Raw genomic sequence first — 21,778 nt, 5'->3', positions numbered from 1 at the left:
ATAATACAGCAGCTTGTTTCATAGAAAAACCAGGAATTACTCATTCTTAAAAAAAAAAAAAAAAAGACTTAGCTGGAAAAGAAAAAGAAAGAAGGAAAGAAAAGGACCCTGTTACATGAGGAAAATTGCATCCGAGGGCTGCAACTGAAACATATTGATTTTTCTGGCGCGCGACTTTTTAGATTAAAATGCCAATACCAAATCCTTTCATGACCTATAGTTCATAAGAAGTTCGCATGTCATTTGCTATTATTCTGGGGGGAAAAAAGCTGAATCTTTAATGAAAACATACTTGGAAAGATGTCTGCCTTTTCCACAATTTGCATATCATTATAATAATGCCTGGTGATGAACTAAACATGCTCATAGTGGGGTGAGATGAACATTTTTCTTGTTTCAAATCAAAAGGCATTTGTCTCTTTGATCATGGCTTGTCTGAACTTCCCCCTTGAGGATAGAGGCAGGCCTGGATGTATGCTCTGTCCTTGTCTAGGCTCCAGAAGCCTGGACATAGGACTACCCCCCACCACCACACACACACTTCTTAATGTCCTTTAAGGCCCCCAAACCCACACACATCAGCCTCTGTACTTACATTCCATTCTCACAAGCATATGTGCTATGTCCAGGGTGGTCCTACTGCTTGCTAAGCCAGAGACTATTTGCTTTCCTTATCTTTGCTAAGACTTGAGCAGGCCTTACACCACTTCATCTTTGTTGTTGTGCTTCGGTCACTAGAAGGATTCTCAGACTTCCCAGATAATAGCTCCATCAGCTTGAACTCACCTCCAGCGGGGTGGCCAAACTGCACTCCAAGAACCAATACTACCTAATGTCTACTTTTGTAAGTAAAGTTTTGTTGGCACATAATCTGTCAATCAAGTTGCCTTATTATTGACGGCTGTTTCAGCTTGCTGTCAGCAAGAGTGAGTGTTTCCATAGAGACCATATGGTCAGACAAGCTGAAAATACTGTCTTGCCACTTGCAAAACCAGATTGATTGATCCTTGACCTGTGGAGTTGTAGTTCTCTAGAATGTTCTCTGTGTTCTGGTGCCCAGGGGTGGCCACTGTGGCACTTCAAACCAGAAGAATGGGAGTGGGTAAATGTTATAGAAACCAAAATCATGAAGATTTTAGTGCTGTGAAATTTTAGAAATCCCTAACTTAATGCTTAGATGACTGACCACTTAATGCCCTGACATTTCCGCTTTTGTTATGCGCCTCATGTGTCTTGATAGTTCTACTGGCGTTCCTCATGGGACTGAGGAACAGGCAGCCCTTCACAGGCTCCTTCCCTTGGTAATGCCTCATGCTCAACAGGCACACAGTTGTGTGGGGTGCTCGCCAATGTACCATAGAGACCATATGGTCAGAAAATACCCCACTTCCAGGTATTGGAAAGTGGTTTTATTCTCACTCTGAATGTCTTCTCTCTCAAAACTAGTGTTGCTGTTTTTTCCTCAGCTCTCCACTATGAAAAGTGCAGCATCCGTTAGTATCCAGTGTCTCTCTGAATATATCAGCTGACATTCAGATTCCAAGCCACATGCCAGCCTACCAAAGTGTGATGCTTATCACCTCCATCCTTCAACACATTAGATGTCTGTCAATAGAAACTAAAAATTAACTCATCTTTTGGTCTTCGACATATCACTGCTATTGACTTTGTATGAAGTCACCAAAGCCCTGTGCTGCTATGCTACTGTATTTTCTAATAATGTCATTTAAAATTTGCATGTTCACCCAGCCCTTTCTACTAGGACTGGGCCCCTGTTTCCATGGAGTCTGGTTCTCTAACATCTGATGATTATTCTCATCTGAGAAAGAAGGAGGCAACAGCTTGAATATGGCTGCATGTGTGCTTCTTCCAGACACTTGCACTGTCTACTTTAAACAGCAGCAATGAGACTGAGAGCAGGTTCCCCTGCAAGTTGCAGGTTACTCTCCACACCGTCTGTTCTTGGAGTAGGATGACTGCAGTACCCTTGACTGACCGTTGGGATGGGGTCAGATTCAGGTGTGTGCTGAACTCTAAGTGAATCATTGTTATCATCTCCAGGCCAAGCAAATGGGCTTCAGCCTCCAGAACTCTCCTTCTCAGGGGTATGATGACCAATAGTTGCTTTTCACTGGCTGGAGTCTCAGATGACAAACAGCAGTTCCCCACTAACTCAGTGCAGCAATGATGCATGAGCATCTGGCAGGGAGTGAAGATTTGGAGCCGTTTGTTATTATAGCATAGCCTAGCCCATCTGACTGATGCTCACACTTTGTAAGTCTTTAAGCACATACTCAGGTGGCATGGCTGGCTGGCATGCCATCACTGAAAATTCACACGTGGATTTTCCTAAAACTGCCCATGTGACTAGTGAGAACCGGAGCATCACTCCACCCATTTTCCTTGCTGTCCTTGTATTTTCCGTAGGGTTTTTCTCACAGCGCTGACAGATCTTTTCTTACATCTGCCCCCTACCTAACACCTTTAATCCTCTAGGCCATGAACTGATCCCAGTTTTCCCCACTGAACTTTTCTGTTCCTCAAACTGAGCCACTATATAGTGTGCCATGTGTTATGTGCTGGTGGCTAAGGCCAGTAGGTATCAATTGCAAACATCTTCTTGGTCTAAATACTTTCCTCTCTCAGTGCTTCAACCTGTGAAGGTGCTGTGAATGTTGCCACAGTTTGGAGTTCATGTGTGCCTCAGGCCTGTTGCATCTGGAGGGCACTGTTTACTTGGAGTCATCCACAACTTCTGGCCCTTTACATCTTTCTGCTTTTTCCTCATAGATCCCTGAGCCTTGGGGGAAGGACTTAATGAAGACATCCTTTAGAACTAAGTGCTGCAAATCTCTCACTCTCTGCACATTGTCCAACTGGGAATCCTTGTGTACAGTTGAGAATCCTCTGCCCAGGGAATGGTGCCACCCACAGTGGGCATGTTGTCCTGCCTCAGTTAAACTAAACAAATTAATTTCCCATAGACATTAGGCCAACCTAATCCAGACAATCCTTTACAGAGACTCCCTTCCCAGATTATTCTAGACTGTTCCAAGTTAGCAATTAAAAGTACCTGTTATTCAAGGTAGCTATTTGGAGATGCCAAGGAGGAGGTAGAATCAGAGCTAGAAGAAAAAATTAAGTGCTCACTTCTATAAATGGAAAGGGAAGATGTTAGCTGATTGCCTTTCTAAAAATTAAGGTCATCACTAAAAACACCATACTGGCTTTTCCATAGCTACTTTTCAAAACACAGATCACTAATTTTGAATGTATTTTTGTTTTTTTCATTGACATACAGCAATTAAACAGATCCACTATTTACTTGATTCCCACAACACACCCAAGGGGTAGGCAGGGTGGATTATTTCTCCTTGCTTTTGTCTCATAGATAAGAACCTAAGAAGGTGGGAAGTTAAACAGATCACTTGATATTATACAACTAATTAGCAGCTACTCAAGACAAAAAAAAAAAAAAATACCAGAACTTTTTTCTGATCTAGCCAAGTATAGAGTAGGAGTGAAACCAGGGGTTGGGCAACAGGTTTATATGGGGCAATGCATTTGAACAAGGGGTGTGACTCTGTAAGTCAATGACCGACAATTCAGGCTGAGACAGAATTTAGGGCAGAAAAATGGATGTCACAGCCAGGAGGCAGATATGCTGCGAGCCAGCAGGACACATGGATATTTGAGTTTGTTTTCCTTTCAGCCCCTGGAACTTCCTATCATATCATATGGGCATGAGGTTTACTTGTTATTCCACCCTGCCTCAGCAAGTGTCCCTGGACCATTCCATCAAACATACACTCACACATAAAGTCAAGCGTTTGATGTAGTCTTATAAATGTGTCCATGTTGTGGGAGCCATGCAGAGCCTGGCAGATATGTTCTGCTACCATTCACAACACATCATCACATAGTCTCAGTGGGAGGGCATGAACTTTGAGCTGAGCCCAAGTAGAAGACAGCTAGCACAGCCCCCACCCCCAGGCCTCCTGTGTCTCATCTACAGTGGTCTCTGGTTGTGCAATTTCCAAGCCTGCCTCTCTAGCCATTCCAGAACATCAGTGAGTTCCTGTCTCTGCTCTGGGGCTTGTCTGCAGTCCACTGGCTCTCAGATCTATACCTTCCATAGTTTCACCAGGCTAAAATTCATTTCTCAAGCTATTGGCTTAATAGGTTAGTGGGGCATGAAATTTATGGACGTGTACTAAGATCAACACAAAGTTATAAATGCAAAGACGAATAGAATAGAAGTACAAAGGGAACTTTTATTTTTCAGGAGGAAAAGAAAACATAAATTATAAATCCTGAAAACTTTTTAGAATGGAAAAACTAGAAAAGATAAAAAAAAACTTTAGCTCTTTGAATTTTGCCCTTGGGAGTTTCTTTAAACTTTGTTTCTTCCTCTGAGAAAGTTTTCTATAGAAAAAGAAGAAACATGATTCAGTCTTTCCTAAATTCGCTGTTTTGTTGGATTGAGAAGCATTTCCAATTTCTACATAAATTGTCAGGTTGCTTGGCAGTGGAAAACATTCATAGGCTTCAAGGCAATGCCGGGCTGCTGTGTTGCAATGGTTTAGTACCCCAGCGCCAAGACATCCAAAGTCAGTGCCAGGGACAGGAACACAGTGGGCACTTGTGAACTGCTGTGTTCTCTTTTAGGAGGAAGTCCTGTTTAACATCTGGCTGAACCTGAATGTCTGACAGAACATTTAGAATTTGTTATCCTGAAACCCAGGACAGCCTTCACTACTGTGCTAACCAGGACAAATGGCCTAAGACAAATAACTATGGGCCATATCCACAACCTGCCAGTGAGAAACTACAGAGATCCTCCCCATTCAGCCTCACTTGCCCCAGATCCCCCCAGAAGAACATATGCTGCAGGGATTGTCAGCATACAGATATATAGCCATAGCCACTAGAATTAAAATCCTGTCCTTTCTCAGTTGTGTTCAGGTGACCATATATACAAAATTGCTAGTTCTTCCTCAGGTCTTGGAAAGGCCCCACAAAGCAAGGGTCTTGAAACACGAGCCATCTTATAAATCTACTTCTTCTTCCAGCCTGATTTGATTAAGAAGATGTGCAGAAGAGAAGGGGGAGTCATCTGGCATCTCAGCTAACAACACCTTTTCCTTCACCCCTTCAGCCCCACCATGAGCTTCTGTATGTGGTTATCTCCATCAGCATCTCACCCATTGTAGACCTGCAACACTTAGGGCCAGCTGCTGTGTTCAGCTCATTCAACTGAATCAACCAAAAGAAAGCTGTGTTCCTAAGATTGGACCTCATGATTTACTTAGAGGTTCTTACCATGTGTCTAAACTTGGTCTCAAGATGTGCTCTCTCTCTGTGTGTGTGTGTGTGTGTGTGTGTGTGTGTGTGTGTGTGTGTGTATGCATAAGCACACACATGTGCACTCAAGTACACACACACACACACACACACACACACACACACACCTATTGTTGTCAGTAAGCCTTGTGTACCAAGCATGATTGAGCCCAGGGGTCACTCTGGGACCATTGTTTTTTCTATCTTTAGTGTGTGTTTATATAAACTTTGTTCTATCTACCTAGAGATAAGGGGTATCATTTTTCTCCACAATTGACAGAACAAACAAACAATGGCAGGTAGTATTACAGGGAAGCCTCAATTGTAGATGAACACCCACTAGGGCCAAAGTATAAAAAATGGCACCAACTGGTGCCCTTAAATGTTTTAAGCTAAGTAATCCAATTGGATCAGAGTGAGGAACAGAAAATGAAGCTTTATTTCATTTGGAGAAGCATGCCTGGGGGAGACAATCTTTAGCTCAGATAACCTGGCACACTCGGGAGAGGAGAGTGGTGGGTGCTGATGCTGAGGGTTAGACAGGATGCTGCAGTCCAGAGCAACACCGTATTCAGATGATAACTGTTTGCTGAGAACGTAGGGAGAGCAGGGTACCTGGGTGCATGACAAAATCTAGGAAGACAAAGAAAGCAGAGCTGGCACAGGCCTTAGCAAGCGTGGCAAGGATGGATGCCGTCCCCCTCTCTTTCTTTCTTTCCTTTCTTTCTTTCTTTCTTTCTTTCTTTCTTTCTTTCTTATTAAAGAAACAATGAACATAATTTCCCCCTCTTAGAATCTGAGAAAAAAAACCTAGAAACTGCCTATTTGACTCCTCATTGTATCAATAACGAACAGATGCCTGGGAAAGCAAGACTCACAGGTAACATGAAGCCACACACGTTTTTTTTTTTTTTTTTTTCTTTCCCCCAGTGCCCAATGTGTGCGTGAATCAGTGCTGAGGTTAGCATTCACTGTAAGAGTTTGGCATTTGACAATTATAAATGTTGTAAAGTGAAATATTGTACATAGAATGCAATGCATAGTCAAGTAATTATTCAAATTACCTTGTTGCAAAGTAAGTTTCCATCTTATTCCTTGAGTCCTATAGTGGCCACTATGTGTCTGGTATGGGGAAGGCATGAATTCACTGGTCAAAGACCAGACAGCTGAATAGGTAGATGAGCTGGGTATGTGAATAAATGGATGGATGTTTTTGGAAGGGGAAATTTAATTTTTCTCTAATTTCCTAAATAAGAACTGACTGTGCCAACTGGGGGTCATGCTGTCTGAAATTGAACACAGCAATGAACATGCTTTTTAATAACCCTGAACAGCAAAGGCTTTCTATTAGGAGTGTAACAGGCAAGTCTCATCTCATGATTAGATCTCAAAGACTTAAGATTGGAATGTCAGCACTATGGAGATGCCACATACCTATAACTGCAAGTAACAGAACTCTCCATAATTAAGGGGAGGCATGCCAAGCCAGTGAAGAAACTGAATATTAGAATATTCAGATAAGCATTTCAAAAAGAGATGTATACAGAAATGGAAAGGGCTATGAGAAAAGTCCTATCTAGAGGACAATAGGAGAAAACTGTTTCATGAAATTCTAAGTATTTATAATTGTCATTTCATTTGTTAGTAAAGGAAAGCACCCTATAAACTCAGAAGATGAGTTACAGATTCTCTGGTATATGCCATATAAGATCAAGACTGGAGAAACTGGGGAAGGAGGATCATGGGTTCCAAACCAAACATGGTTACAAAGCAACCAAACAGAAGCTGTGTAGTAATACCTGTCTGGAAAACGGGCAAAAAAGGAAAATATTATCTGCTATAAGAGCCTCGTCTTTGTAGCCCTTTCAGGTCTGCTCAGAGTCAGAACTAGTGAGTTCTTGTGAATGAGGTGGAGCTGCAGGACAGTGCTGGTGTGGAGAAACACAACTGCGTGGCCACTGATGATCTTGAATGCGGAGTATTGAGGAGATGGTTTAGCTGAGCGTGAGTTGCTCCTACAAAGTTTGTGTCTCACTGATGAATTGTGTAATTATTAATCTTGTACATTCCTAAAACTAATGAACAGAAAATTAGAGGCAGTCCTGTCATTTCCCACTTTCTCTCTCTTTATGTGTGGCTGAGTTCAGTCCCCATCAGCACTAAATTCCATTCAGAGTTCACAGCCATCACAAAAGCTAGTGCAGTTTTAGGTTAAGCATATTTTATCCATAAATTGCTATATTTGGTTCTGGAGTTATTACTGCAGTTCCTTGGGGTACATTTAAATCCACCTTATTGTAATAGATTATGGAATATAGTGGCTAATGTGTCTAATGTAAAATAAATGACTCTAATGATTTATGATGCGACACTTCAATTTTATTGAACATAAGGATCATTGTACTAAAATGGATGGTGTATTGCTGGTTTAGCATAAAATACCGAATAACATATTCAAGAAAATGAATGGCTCGGCCAGTTCATAATATTCTGCCCCTTCAGCTGAGAGGTCTTTAATAAGCAAGAGTGTCATTACACTTGGAAATGGATGTGTAGGTGATCCATTATCTAGAACAATGACAGGGACCTGCCTCCATCCTTATTGTGGAGGGGATTCTGTGGGAGAAAAGGCAGAATTCTTTGGTCTTCCCAAAAGTTTGATTTGCACTCAACCACACACCGACTATGCAATGTCTAGTACAATAGTGAATGCCCCCTACACTCAGAAATTGCCACCTTGAAGCCCTATTGATGTGTCTTAAGATGAAGTATTTCACCAAAGTGTTGTTTTCCCCCATTGTCCTTTCTTCATGTCCTTGGTCCATATGCCCATTCTCCAACACTCAACATTCCTGTCCAGGAATTGCAGGGCAGGTTTTCTCTTTTTCAGGACTCTCTTTATGTTTGATTGCAGAACAATTAGAGTGAAGGCAGACTTACTTTTCTGTTCATTCTTAGTAACTACCATATTAGAGATGGTTTTCAATTAACTAGTTATTTTTGGAGCAATTTATTGGACTTCTCAGATCCAGGAGATGAAAGACAATTCGTATTGGTAAATGACAGGTGTAGATGAATGGTGAAGCTCTGGTCTTTAAAAACTGGGAGGAGATAAAGAAGAGCATTCATGGGTTGCTGTTTGACTCTGGTTCTTGGGGTCTGGCCATCACAGCCTAATAATTCCCATGGACTACCTGGGTAAAAGTTCACTGACAGGCAAAGAAATCCTCATAGACTTATCTCGATAGCACTCATCTCACCCCTGGAAAGATAATGCCTTTCTTCCTGTGCTCTGGCCGTGCTGAGAAGAGGGAAGGGGCTGAAGTATCTTGAACCTATAGCATTACTGTAACCCTGCCACCAACCTCATCAGCCACACACCCCTTACTATGCTCTGGGTCATTTCTTTCTTCCATCTTTCTACCCAGACAAGCTCATAGAGACAACTCAAACAGAGGTCCCACCTAAGGCACTCTGCCAAGGTGTAAACTTGAATGTAGTTCAATATGGTGCTAGGCACACAGGGTAGTCTGACATCTTTCTCCAAGGTGGCAGACACTGACACTTGCCTGGAATGAAGTGGGTCATAGTAACCTGATGGTGATATGACTGCTGTCTATGCAGTTAATGAGTTTTATGTTCCAGAATGGAGCAATCTTTCCAGCAGACTGTGCTGTGTAGACTGCAATGGATGTTTCTTTATCTAGGATACAATTCAGGCTATTTTCATTATCATATTGATAAGGTTAGGATATGATGTGAAGCTATTCATTGTAGAAAGAAATGAGAAAATATTGATGACTGGCACTTAACTTTTGTGGTGAAAGCTGATGGACAGGTCTATTTCTGAAACACATGGATGCTCTGAAATCAGCTAATTCAGATTAAAGTGGACAATTCTTCACTGCCCATTGCATTGCTTCTGGATGCCTCTGTCCGCTAGTTAACAGTAGAAAGACATCAATACTGCTGAGATTTCGCTGACTGTAAAAGGTCCCTGCCGCAATCTCAGAGCCTCCAGTTGCTAAAGTTTAGGATTTTTCTCTGCAACAACTCTCATGAATTCCTGGAATGCCAGGGCATGTTCATGAAGAACCTGGGGAATATTTTCCTATTTCTTTTGACCCTTACTATCCCCTGCTTCAAAGTCCTATAGTTATTGAAATGACTCCTGAGATTTTATCACCTTCCACAAAATACTGCTTTCCCTACACTAACATCTTCCTGTCTGATCATTATTCAAATTGATCTAGATAACTGCAACTATAGAAAAGCATGCCAAGGCACACTGTTCTCTCCCCTGTGTCTCTGACCAGGCTTCCCCAAGTCTGTGTGTTTTAAGTTATTCTATATCACGTAGACTCTAGGCTTCCATCTATAAGAGAGTTCACAGGTAGAGTTAGCGATGCTAACACGTCTCTTAAAAAGATGGTGCTGAAGGAGCTTTTGTTCTGACACATAAGATTTACAACTCTTTTGGCGACTTTCCCGATGTACTCATCAGCTATCACTCTCCCTTTGGTCTTGAGGCATGCAGAGCAGTCCCGGGCAAATCCTTGATGCTCATCAAGTAACACCTTCAAAACACTTTGATTTACTGAACACAATTGAACCTGAGAACACTTGTGGTCCCCACCAAGCACTGATACTTAAATGTGTGTTTTTTCTTTATATCTGCCTTCAGATTATGTGCTCCTTAAGTCCATCAAAAGAACATGACAATTCTCTTTGGGAGCAATGAATTTCCAAGCAACACAGCCTGTGCCAGCATTGGTTGGGAGTAGCAGGCAGACTTTGCAGTGCAAGGCATTACAAGCCCGGGACAAGCTTAGAAATACTCAAGCTGTCAAGGACAATTATAGTGAAATGTTCAGGACAAAGAACTCATTAGAAGTTATATGTGATGAGTTTAGACATTGGAAATGAGACCAAAGTGGCCTTGCAATGTGGGGAAAACTATGCGCATTCACAGGTGTTGTGTGTGTCTGTTTCCACAAGCAAAAGGTGACAGAATGTTTGTATTATATCGTCTTAACAGAGAGAGTAAACGAGGAAAATCTGTCAGCCAGCATAACTCCTGAATAAATGCAAAGATACCTTGCTCTTGTGCAGTAGAGCTCAGGTCTTTAAGAAACTAATGTCTCTCTACACCTCCCCATGTTATGCCTCCCCCAATCCAAAGAGAAACGTTAGCAGGGTGTGGAGGCTGCACTTGAAGATGGATGTTAACTTGATACGATGTTCTTAAATTCGCATGGAAAAGTTAAAAGGTGATGAGGACTGAAGGGGAAAATGTTGGTAACAGGGAGATAAGAGAGTCCTGCTGCCACACAGCAAAGCCCAGCACGAGGGACCTCAGAGCAGCGCCCTGCTGGCACAGAGATGCCTAGCAGAGCCTAGGAGTGATCCCAAGCCATCCTCTCAGGAAGAATGGGGACAAAGGGTATGTGAAAGGATGCTGTATTTCATAAATGGGGGTTGGGAGAAAGTGAATGCAAGTTTCCTACCAGCAGAACCAACTCCAAGTAGATGGTGTAGAGATGAGTAAATATAGTGAGAGTTGACACGGTGAAGTTATTAAAGAAATACAAGTGTGTTTCATACTGAAAAAAGGAGCTCTGAAACTGACATGAAGATATGAAGCTATCAACAAAAATATTGATATATCTAACCACAAAACAAAATGAAATTCATATCAAAGGTCAAAGGACCAACAGCAAAGTAGTTTTAGACATATGTCCAAGATTAGCTTTCCTTCCTCCAGTGTGTGTGTGTGTGTGTGTGTGTGTGTGTGTGTGTGTGTATGTGTGTGTGTGTGGTGTTGGACATTTGCAATACATATTTCCAAGATCAGCTTTCTTTTCTCCTGTGTTCACATGTGTGTGATGCACCTTCATGTGTGTAAATATGTGTGTGCATGCATATGAAAAGACCTCAGGTGTCATTCTTCGGGAGCTGTCTACCTTAATTTTTTGTTAAATACATTCTGTGTCTTGTTTTGTTTTTTGTTGAAATAGTGTCTCTCACAGGAATCTGGGGCTTGCCGACTTGAAAGGGTTGACCTGCCACTGGATAGCAAGCACTTGCTACTACACCCAGCTTTTTACATGGGTTTTGGGACTCAAACTCAGGTTCTCATGCTTGCATGGCAACTACTTTGTCAACTGAACTATCTTTCCAGCCCACAGGGTCTGATTTTCTTACTGAGTTAAGGGCATCACTGGTTTATGAATAAACATACACACATTCATAGCTACACAGAGGTCATGCATGCACACATGTGTGCACATTCAGAGAGACACATGTACATGCACACACAGAGAGACTACTTTAATTTTTTTCCAACTACATTCCTAATATGTGCCCTGGGAATGTTAGGCTTTTACCATAAATTTAGAATATCTTTTGCCTTAGTACAATTTTGTAATCAGGTTTTTACAGTGGTGTAAGCATGTGAAATTGTTATAAACACAAATTAACCTGTGTGGATATTATGTCTACCTTTAACTGGAAATTGATGGTTCTTAGTCTTTTCGTAGACAAAGTCTTCTTTAAGAATCGGGTTGGAGAGATGGCTCAGTGCTTAAGAGCCTGCACTGGTCTTGAAGAAGGCCCACATTCAGTGTGAGGCAGTTCAAAACTGCCCATAACCCCAGCTCCAGGAGATTCTGATCCTCTGGCTTCCTTAGGTATCTGCATTCACATGCAAGTAACCACACACACACACACACACACACACACACACACACACACACACACACACACACGGAAATAATAAAAATAAACCTTTTTAAGACTCAGAATCTACTTAGGGCCTACTCCCTAAAGGGTGAAACACAGGCACTAGAGTACTGAGTGAGTCCTGACTTTGACTCTAAATGAATCTTCTAGAGTAAGCTCAGGACAGGCACCTCTTGTTGCATAACAAACGACCACAGACTTAACTGGTTGAGACAAGCACCTCTATAGCTTGTGATTCTGCAGGCTGGCTACTCAGCCTGTTTCTGGGGAGAGAAGGTATCAGCACAGTGCTGCCTGCAGTCAGAGAATCCAAGATCGAGCCACATACTTGTGGAGATGCTGGGTCCACCCATCAGTGAGGGGGTGTGTGCAATGTTCCCCATTCACCTTCTCCAGCAGTGTGCCCTGGATCTCAAGGCAAGAAGAGAAGCCACGTCATCTCAGAAGGCCACAGCACATGGGCAAAGTGTCACTTCACACATCCCTCCAGTTCTTGCAGGAATGAGGACAGCACAGACTAAGGAGGGGTGTGCTTGTGCAGAAAGCAAAGCATTTTCACCATGAGAAAGGACACTGAAGGGAGGAACCACCGTGGCCATTTCCAGAGAGTCTGCTGAGCACAATGGCATGTGGTCCTAGATAACAGGGAAACCGAGGCAGAAGTGTACATCATCTGACCCTGGGAGTTCAAGGAGAGCCTGGGCTGTATAACAAAACCCATCCCCAAAACTAACTCCACAGAACAACAGAGGTGTCTGAAAACATGCCACTTTTGACCCCCAGTGATCTAGGCCCTACCATCCACACTCAGAAGATAACAGCCTAAAAGTGGCAATAAAATACCATCTTTTCAAGCCAAACGACCAAGAGGTTCTTGGTTTGTCTTCTTCACCTTATCTAAAATTTCCTAAAGGTAAAGCTATGTGTGTATGAAATGGGGAAGAAGTGTCCATAGGTATGACTTGTTTTAGCCACTTAAAATGTGTAGTGCTTGTCCATTACTAGGAAAACTCAGCTTAGCATCCCTTCAGAAAACCTGTGCAGTTCTGGGGGACACAACTCACAGGGCCCTTATAGAGGGTCTCAACACCCACAAAGACTTAGAAATGAAATTTATTATCTTACACCCAAGAGAACTTGGGTTCAATGTGATTAGCCTCACTACATAGCTACCTCCCCTATACATGTTCACACACAGTATCTTCCACTGCAGTGGCTGTAGACAGTCAAAGGTCACCAAGCCTGTAAAGAAAGCATTGATAAAGCAGAAAATAGAAGGAAGTGAATAGACAAAGAAAACAGGCAACAAAGGAAATGGAAATGGGTAGAAATACCTATCTAGTCTTGGATAAGCTAGAAGATGCCATGTGTTAATAAAGAGCAGGATTCATGAAAGGGACGAGAAAGAAAAGCACCATTGCCATGGTAATTTTGGTGTGTACTTAGTGAGAACTTGGTCCATATCCAAACTTCCAGTCACTGAATTGGTCCATATCTGCAGCTGCCACAGCCACCTAACAGAAAGAAGACCTGAGAAGACCCCACTAAACCTCGATGCGGGTCAGGCTGTGTGTGTTTCCTTGGGCCAGGTGAAAACATGGAAACTGCTGAAATGGACTCATCCCCAAAGCAACCCCTGAAAGGCGGATGTCCCCAATTGTCTGTGGAGACAATTGTAGAAGGGAGGCTATTTTTAATGCTTGGATATGGCTCAAGTTCCTTTCAAGAGCAGGAAGAAAGTATTCAAAATAATATGGTTGACAGAGTATAGCATTAAAAATAAAATAACTTCCTGAGCTTGGGCTCTCAGTCTCACAACTTTAGCTTTTTCCTACGAGTGTTACCTGTGATGGCGACAGCCATATCCCTGAGCATCTTCGAGACTGCCTGTCTGTGTCTCCCACTGCCAGCCTGGGGTCTCTCCTGAAATGCACGGGCAGTTTGAAAGTCCCAGTCAGCATCCTGTTGCAGAAATGAAAATATTTAACATGTAGGCAGAAGAATAATGATGTCGAGAAAGTACCAGCAAGAGGAGGATAAAGAGAAGGGACTGTTTATAAAAGGGGGAGGGAGACAACTATTTGGAATGCTAGAAAAAAGGAAGAGAGAAAACAAATAGGAGAAAGTTACCTAAAAGTAAAGAAGTGACTGGAAGTATCTGGAGGTAAATGGAGGGTGTTGAAGGTCCATACTGGAAAAAGGAGTAGTTAGGGTAGCAACTGAAAACTGAACTAATTGAAAAACAGTAAGCCAAAAAGGTCAATATCAAAAAACATGATGTGATAAGGAATCCCAAGAGAATGAGAAGTGGTTCGAAGAACATCCAGAAAGGAGAAAGTCGAACTTGAAATAATTAGAATCACAAAGACATCAGAATTTTTAACAGCTACATTATAGGAAAGAAAACATACAAGCAACATTTTATAATTCTAAAAGAAAAATATTTTCTCTGACTAAATGTTTCATTCAGTGTGAGCATGTACTTCAGATGCAAGGGCTCAGTCTGTTTCTCTTCAGTGTGTGTGTGTGTGTGTGTGTGTGTGTGTGTGTGTGTGTGTGTGTGTGCACATGCATGTGGGTGTGCTTGCCCATGCAGGTGCATGTGGAGGCCAGAGGATGATGTTGAAAGTCTTCCTCAGTCACGTCTTCACCTAATTTTTTTACACAGGATCTTTAACTATACCTGGAGCTCCACATCCAGGATAAAAATGTCTGTTTATAGCAGACTGTCTGGCCAGGAAGCCCTCAGATCCACAGAACTCTGTCCCCCAGCACAAGCATTGTAGAGACTTGTCCCTATGCCTGGCTTTTACATGGGTGCTGGAGATTTGAACTTAGGTCCTCATGCTTACACAGCAAGCACTGTACCTACTGAGCTGCCTCCCAAACCTCAGTGTTCTTTCTTTTCTGCTTTGATCTTTGAGTTTTGGCTGAACCCTAAAATAGAAAGAGCTTATGAAATTAAGTATCCAACCCAGGAAATGAGAAATGTGAATACTAAAGAGGTGATGGAAGGCTACTCACAACTGTGGCTCAGAAGAAAACAAGCCTATACTGAACGAAGACAAAGCTGTCATTGATATGTAGTACAGTATATTTGTCTATCGAAACACAATATGCCCCAAGTAAGAGCATCTGTTGCTCTTGCAGAGAACCAAGGTTCAGTTCCCAGCACCCACACAGTGGCTCACAGCCTGTCACTCCAGTTCCAGGGGATCTAATGCCTTCTTCTGACCTCTGCAGACACTACAGGCATGTAGCTACATACATGCAAACATAATACCCACTCACATTAAATAAGTAAATAAGTTATTTTTTGGTTTGTCCTCGCTTTATAGACCAGGCTAGCCTCAAACTCATAAAGATCCGCCTGCTTCTGCCTCCCAAGTATTGGGATTAAAGGCGTGTGCCACCACCTCCCAGCAGGTAAATAAATCTTAAACAAACAAACAATACCAAAGACAGAAACATATCAAATGAAATTAAGAATATATATTAAAACTAAGGCAGTTTATAGGAGTAGCAACTATGTACTTGCAGAAAAAAGTAAATATTTGTGTAGGAATGAAGAAAAGGGAGGGGCTCAGATCTACTGCACAGGTCACACCAGAAATACTGTTGAATTATGAATGTATTTGAGAATTATAGTACGGTACCTCCCCATCCTCAGGGAGGCTTGGTAAGCCCCTGAGTACATGCCTGAAACCACAGAGAATACCTCACCTCATAAACTGTTTCTTACTATACAGAGAGAACTATGATAAAAGTTCATTTATAAGCTAGACTCAGTAAGAGATTAAAGCAAAAATTTATAATCAAATGTAACAATTACAACATATATTGTAGTAAAACAAATTCCACCCACAGAAGTTAAAATTTACAAATTGTTTACTTTGGAATTTTCCATTTACTATTTTCAGAACCCATTTTCTGGGGGTAACTGAAGTGGCAGGAAGCGAAGTTGTAGGGAAGAGGTCTCCTGTGCTGCAAATGTGTCATTAGCTATGTGGTAAGGAGAATGGTGTGAGAGACGCATCCCACTACTCTATTAATGGCAAAGGGTAGAATTCATGTATTAAGAAATGGCACCAAGGGCCTGGAAAGGTTACTCAGTGGTTAGGAGCACTAGCTGCTCTTCCAGAGGACCTAGGTTTGATTCCCAGCACCCACATAGTGACTCACAACCATTTGTAATTGCACATCCAGGGGCTCTGGTGCCCTCTTCTGTCTTCTGCAAGCACCTGGAACACATGTGGAACACAGGCGTATATGCACCCAAAAGACCAAGATATGTTTTTTTTTTAAATCAAATAATTTTAGAAGGTTTTAAAAATAAATAGCCTTATAACATCATGTGGAATGGAAAAGAAGGCAGAGTTCCAGAGTGTTGAGGTGAAGGGTGTTCAATTGCTGTATTTCTTTTATCACAGTTTTTAAGTATGTATGGATTGATAGTGAAATTAAGTAAACAGAAGTAATATTCAACAAGTCTTGATGCAACTTAAACCAGGTTGATTCAAACTCCTCATATGAATGAGCACTTTGGGAGGTGAAGCAGGGACATAGCCCTGCCCGTGATGCCTTGCTTAGAGAGTATAGAGCAGAGTGACTGGGTGTAAAGTAGAGGGGTAAATATGATCTGCAGCTTCCATGTGCTGGCTGCTACCCAGAGCACTCTCTGTGCCTGTATTCTCTCATCCATGCGGGTGACAGGCTGGGGCAAAGTGACTGAGAGGATTGGTGGGATAGCATGAGTGGCTGATAGTGGGTGACTGTTTCACTGCCTGGCACATACAAAAGCAATCAGTAGCATGAATTCTGTTTTAGCTAGAAAGGCATCCACCAGGAAATGCCTATGGAGAATGCCACTGGCAGTGGGGAGCAGAGCCTGCAGACTGTCTAAGCCCAGCTGCATGGAGATGACTGTCAGTGCAGGTTGCTGGCTTGAAATTGATGGGCTTTGGAGTCCCAGCCTGGCAGCTGGTGCTTCCTGCCTCTGCCTCCTGATCTGTGCTTGTCAGCCCAGTTTAGCACCTCCCCACTTTTTCTTGGCCCTACTGTTTGCCACCCCTGCTATGTGGCCACCTCCTAAGACTTCTGCCTGGGGGAAACTGCTCTGGTATCCACCCCTCATCCTGGCTGTGAACTGAAAGGCCACTCTGAGTTCACTTCCTGAGGCTCCTGCCAGAGCTCAGATAACCAGCCCAGCAGCCAGAGTCCCAGTCTGCACTTTCTGCAAGGCCAGACCCTGCAACATATCACGAGAAACAGCAGGAAAAACAAAAAGTTTTAACTGCATAGATTTTTGTGGGGTATGTAGTAATATTGTCACACATTAGCCTTCTAAGTATTGCTTAGGGTACAGTTTGGCTTATAAAACAGGTTTAAAAGCATGAATGTGTGGTATGCTCTTAAGAAGAAAATATGAAATTGTGTATTACATATGATTTACCTATGAAAGAATTTTAAAAAGATAACTGGAAAGAAATTAAGATCTTAAGAGTCAATCGTGGTCCAGAGATTTCCCCCATTCATTCTTCTTTTCTCTTCCCGTCTGCCTAACATCCCTTCATCATTTCTTCCTTTTTTCCTCCAGGACAGAGAGTGTCTATTATTTTGTCATGAGAAAAAATATAAAATGAACAAATAAACTGGGCATGGTGCCTCATGCCTGTGTTCCTAGCACTTGGAAGCCTGGGGTCAGAGGATTGCCAGCCTAGATATACCAAGACCCCATCTCAGATAAACAAAAGATAAATAACAGTTAAGTTTAATTACCACATTAGATACTTTTAGACTTCAGAACACTTAGGTGAGAGAACCTAAAAAACTCATTGAGTTTTTTGGAACCAAACATAAGATTCCTTGACATGGTACCTTATGATTACTGTCTGATTTTTAGATTCCTGTAAATAGCTCAGCATTGGAAAAGGACAAAACATAGTGCTCTTTTCTCCCATCAAACCAGCTTGAGGCATGGAAAGGCAAGAACCATTCGAACAAGTGTACCTGCCTCTCTCCTGACTTATGGCTGCAAGTTGTCCTTGCAGTTTGGTTTTAGTGACATAGAGTTGTGTAACAAACAATATTGGGAAGGAAGGGCTGTGATGGCCAATTGCACACTACATGATACAGATAAGATGAGACCTGCTCACTGGGGAGCCCAGGCCCCTGCTGTGTGCCTCAGCTGTACTTCTATGGCCAGGGCTTGTGGAGGCCCCAGAGGACAGGGAGTAGATGGAATTTCATATGTCTAGATATTCTCCGTGAATTAATACACAAGGATTGGCCATCAACCCCCACACTCACAGAAATTCTGTCCCACTGGTGGAACTAAGCCCCAGGCATCTCAGTCTATCAGAACAGGCTGCTCCTTAGACTCTGAAGTTTTGCAGCTGTGGACTGCATCAGAAGTGGCAGGAATTAACAAGTGTGTCTTTTGTTCATATATAGGTGGTCAGTTGTCCTCACTACCATCCTTCTCTTTCACTCTTCAGGAAAGTTAGAACACATTTGCCCATACAGCAGCTTCACAGGGTATGTGCATCCTGGTAGACTGTCTGCCCAGCATGCACCCAGCCCTCGGTTCAATCCCCAGCAAGAGCTATGACAGATTTGCAGTATGGTAAACCATGCTATGTAACCACTACAACAAAAGCATTTTATCTTCTCTTTTCTAAAAACAATGATTGCATTTGTGTGTGTGGCTTGTGTGCAGAGGTCAGAAGACAACCTGCACGAGTTGGTTCTTTCCTTCTACCATGTGGGTCCCAGGGATGGAACTCAAGTTGCTCAGGGTTAGCAGTAAGTGCTTTTAACCACTGACAGCCCCAAAGCATTTTCTTAAAAATACAATTTCAAATTCAAAATCTTAATCACCACCACTGTGGCTCAATAAGGAAATATTTTGTTCCTTTTGAAAAAAATTATAGAAAGTTCCCTCACTCTAGCAGAAGATAACCCCAATCTCCAAAGGCTGTAGCCAGAATTATATATGGCTCATTCCACCTCCAAGCACCATTGTTTGGTCTAGTGGAAGCTCTGAACTGTGTGGTATGATTGGAATATTAAATATCTCACTGCCTTGAGGCGTTTGCTCCTGCTGTCATCTGCTAGAAGATTCTTTTTTTTTTTTCAGATTTTTTTATTTGAACTAGAACAGGATTGTTTTACATGACAATCCCAGTTTCCTTCTCCCTCCCGTCCTCCCCTACCACCCTCCCCAACTAAAACCCTACCTATCACATACCCTTGCTGCTCCCCCTGGATGGTGAGGCCTTCATTGGGTGTCATCAGAATCTATCATATGCTAGAATATTCTTTCACCAATCCCTGCACATCTTCCCCTTACATCTCCCACTCTTGGTTCTGGCAGTACCTAATCTTTTTTGTGAGTCTTTCAATGAGTGACATCCCTGTAGCCCAACATTCTGCTAGCCTCCAACCCTCACACGGCTTCATTCCCATCCACTGTTTACTACCACCTTAAATTATAGGACAGGTATTTACTGTCTATCTTAATTGTCATTCTTGAGCAACGGAGTAGGTGTTCATGCATGTGCATGCAAGCACACACACACACACAGGCACGAGTGCAGGAGATATTAAATGAGGCAAAGAGACATAAAAGTTTCTGGGATGGTGATCACTGTGGGGCCATATTCCATAATTTCCAAATCCAACAAACTTCTGAGTTCCATCCTCTTTTGCTGTAGGGAGGATGGAAGGGAGGCTTGAAGACAGCATGCAGACCTGTGTCTGCTAAGGGGACAATCTTGTTAGCACATCCCAGGCTCTTGTTAGTGTCTTGATCTCATAGTTGGACTGTGTGACACTATCTAGAGCTGGTATGTAAACTAAAGGGAATGAGAAACACACACACACACACACACACACACACACACACACACACACGGATGGGGAGAGAGAGAGAGAGAGAGATCTGCCTACTCTTTGGAAAGATGGCTGGAGGAGTGTGTGTTATATAGACTCACTCAATGTCAGTTCCTAATGGTTTTAGCCAGAATCTTTTACACTCTCAGGTTACTTTAGCAAATGGCCACCATGTGACTACCAGCATACAAGGAGCCTCCTTTTAAAGCTCAGAAGACTGAGTAAACCAGACTCCCCCATGAAAACTTACATGGATTTCTGTTAAACATGTTTTCAGAGTCTAAATCATCTATTCATTTATTCAATTTCATCAAGGAAAGTAAGGCTAACCCTCAAAGGTTCGCACCAATTGAACTGTACATGTCACTAAAGCAATTAAGATACTCATGAACTACCTGGTGAATGGCCACTACCCACCAGGATCACGTGGCGTTTCTCAAGATAACCTTCAACAGGAAGCTAGAGAAATGACTCAGCTAGCAAAGCACTGGCCAGGAAAGCATGAGGATGTCAGTTTAGCACCCAAACAAAAAGCTAGGCATGGCTGTACTGTTTGCAAGTCCAACATTGGTGGCTAAAATTAGGAAGAGCCCTGGGGCTTGCTAGCCAGTCAGTTAGACCAATCATTGAGCTCCAGGTTCTTCGAGAGACCCTGTCTCAAAACCTGAAGTGGAGAGCAATTGAGGAAGACATCAACTTTTAACCTCCATATGCATAAGAAAACACATGCACACATAAACACAAATGTACTCACATACACACACATACACACACACACATGCACGCACAACATACATGTACACACATGCACAGATATACACACACACACACATACACACACACACACACACACACACACACACACACCACTAGTCCTCTACCTGCAGCAAGGGAGTCCTTAGGAACATCATCTAAACCATTCTGCTGCTGAACCATTCTAAACAGCAGGACCACCACCATGATGAAAGATATTGAGTCTCTCTGGCCTGACACTGTTACAGCAATTATTCTTCTGTTCAAAAGATTGATATCCATTCTGACCTAACAAACCTGAGACTACGTTAACAGAGATGGGAGTCACATTGCCTGAAGATAGTAAAACCTTCTGAAACTCACTAGATAAACAGGTCCCCAGAAACTAATTCTGTTACCTTGATCACCAAAGGAAACCTCACACCCAATCTGAGATGCAATCAGCCAATGTGAGATCCATTGAACTCCTCTGAGATTCATGCAGCTCATCTGAGGTCCATTTTGCTTATCTGAGATCCATTCAGCTCCTCCGAGATCCGCTCAGCTCATCTGAGATTCATTGAGCTCATCTGACAGCTTTTCCAGAGAAAGGACCATCTCATTTCACAGGTCCATCCACAGTGCACAGGGATCTTGGTCTCTAGGTCCTGTGCTATAGCCATGGCTGGACTACGTCAGTGCAGTGAATCACATTCACAGGGAAGCCAGCACTGCACTGACTAATCACATATACATCAACACTTGGCACTCTGTGTGTTCTCTGGAAGTTAGTCCTTGGAAGTTCCCATGGAATTACTTGGACCTCAGTAATGTGAGCACAGTCGTTTGATTTAATGCAGTTTCTGAGAAATTCCTGAGAAATAAATTAAGAAGAGCCCTACTGTGGAGACAGCCACATGCTTGCAGCATGCCAAAGAGCCAGAGTCAGATTTGTGGATCCTACTCTGGGCTTATGGAAAGGAACTTCAGCCTGTCGACTGCTGGATTGAGCATGAGAAGGGAGACTGCACTTGGGGTAGCCACCTACCGACACCCTTCATCTCAAGAA

The 21,778-nt window shown here is 42.6% G+C and overlaps 1 protein-coding gene and 1 long non-coding RNA gene across 2 annotated transcripts in view; one reads left to right on the top strand and one right to left on the bottom strand.

The window, feature by feature from the left end:
• LOC103159534 overlaps positions 1-21,486 on the bottom strand; it is a 30,630-nt gene extending 9,144 nt beyond the window's left edge. Inside the window, exons 1-2 of the long non-coding RNA XR_003479870.2 lie at positions 21,129-21,486; positions 13,929-14,046 (exon numbers count right to left, since the gene is read on the bottom strand). This is a non-coding gene — a long non-coding RNA (uncharacterized LOC103159534). The remainder of the gene's footprint in view (positions 1-13,928; positions 14,047-21,128) is intronic.
• The window catches only part of Rarb (retinoic acid receptor beta), a 349,488-nt gene that overhangs the window by 112,886 nt on the left and 214,824 nt on the right, over positions 1-21,778 (top strand). The gene's annotated exons all lie outside the window — the stretch shown is intronic.

Source organism: Cricetulus griseus, assembly GCF_003668045.3.
Source record: "Cricetulus griseus strain 17A/GY chromosome 1 unlocalized genomic scaffold, alternate assembly CriGri-PICRH-1.0 chr1_1, whole genome shotgun sequence".
Taxonomy (NCBI): domain Eukaryota; kingdom Metazoa; phylum Chordata; class Mammalia; order Rodentia; family Cricetidae; genus Cricetulus; species Cricetulus griseus.
The sequence above is the reverse complement of the archived record's forward strand: the minus strand, read 5'-3'. Positions and strand labels throughout refer to the sequence as shown.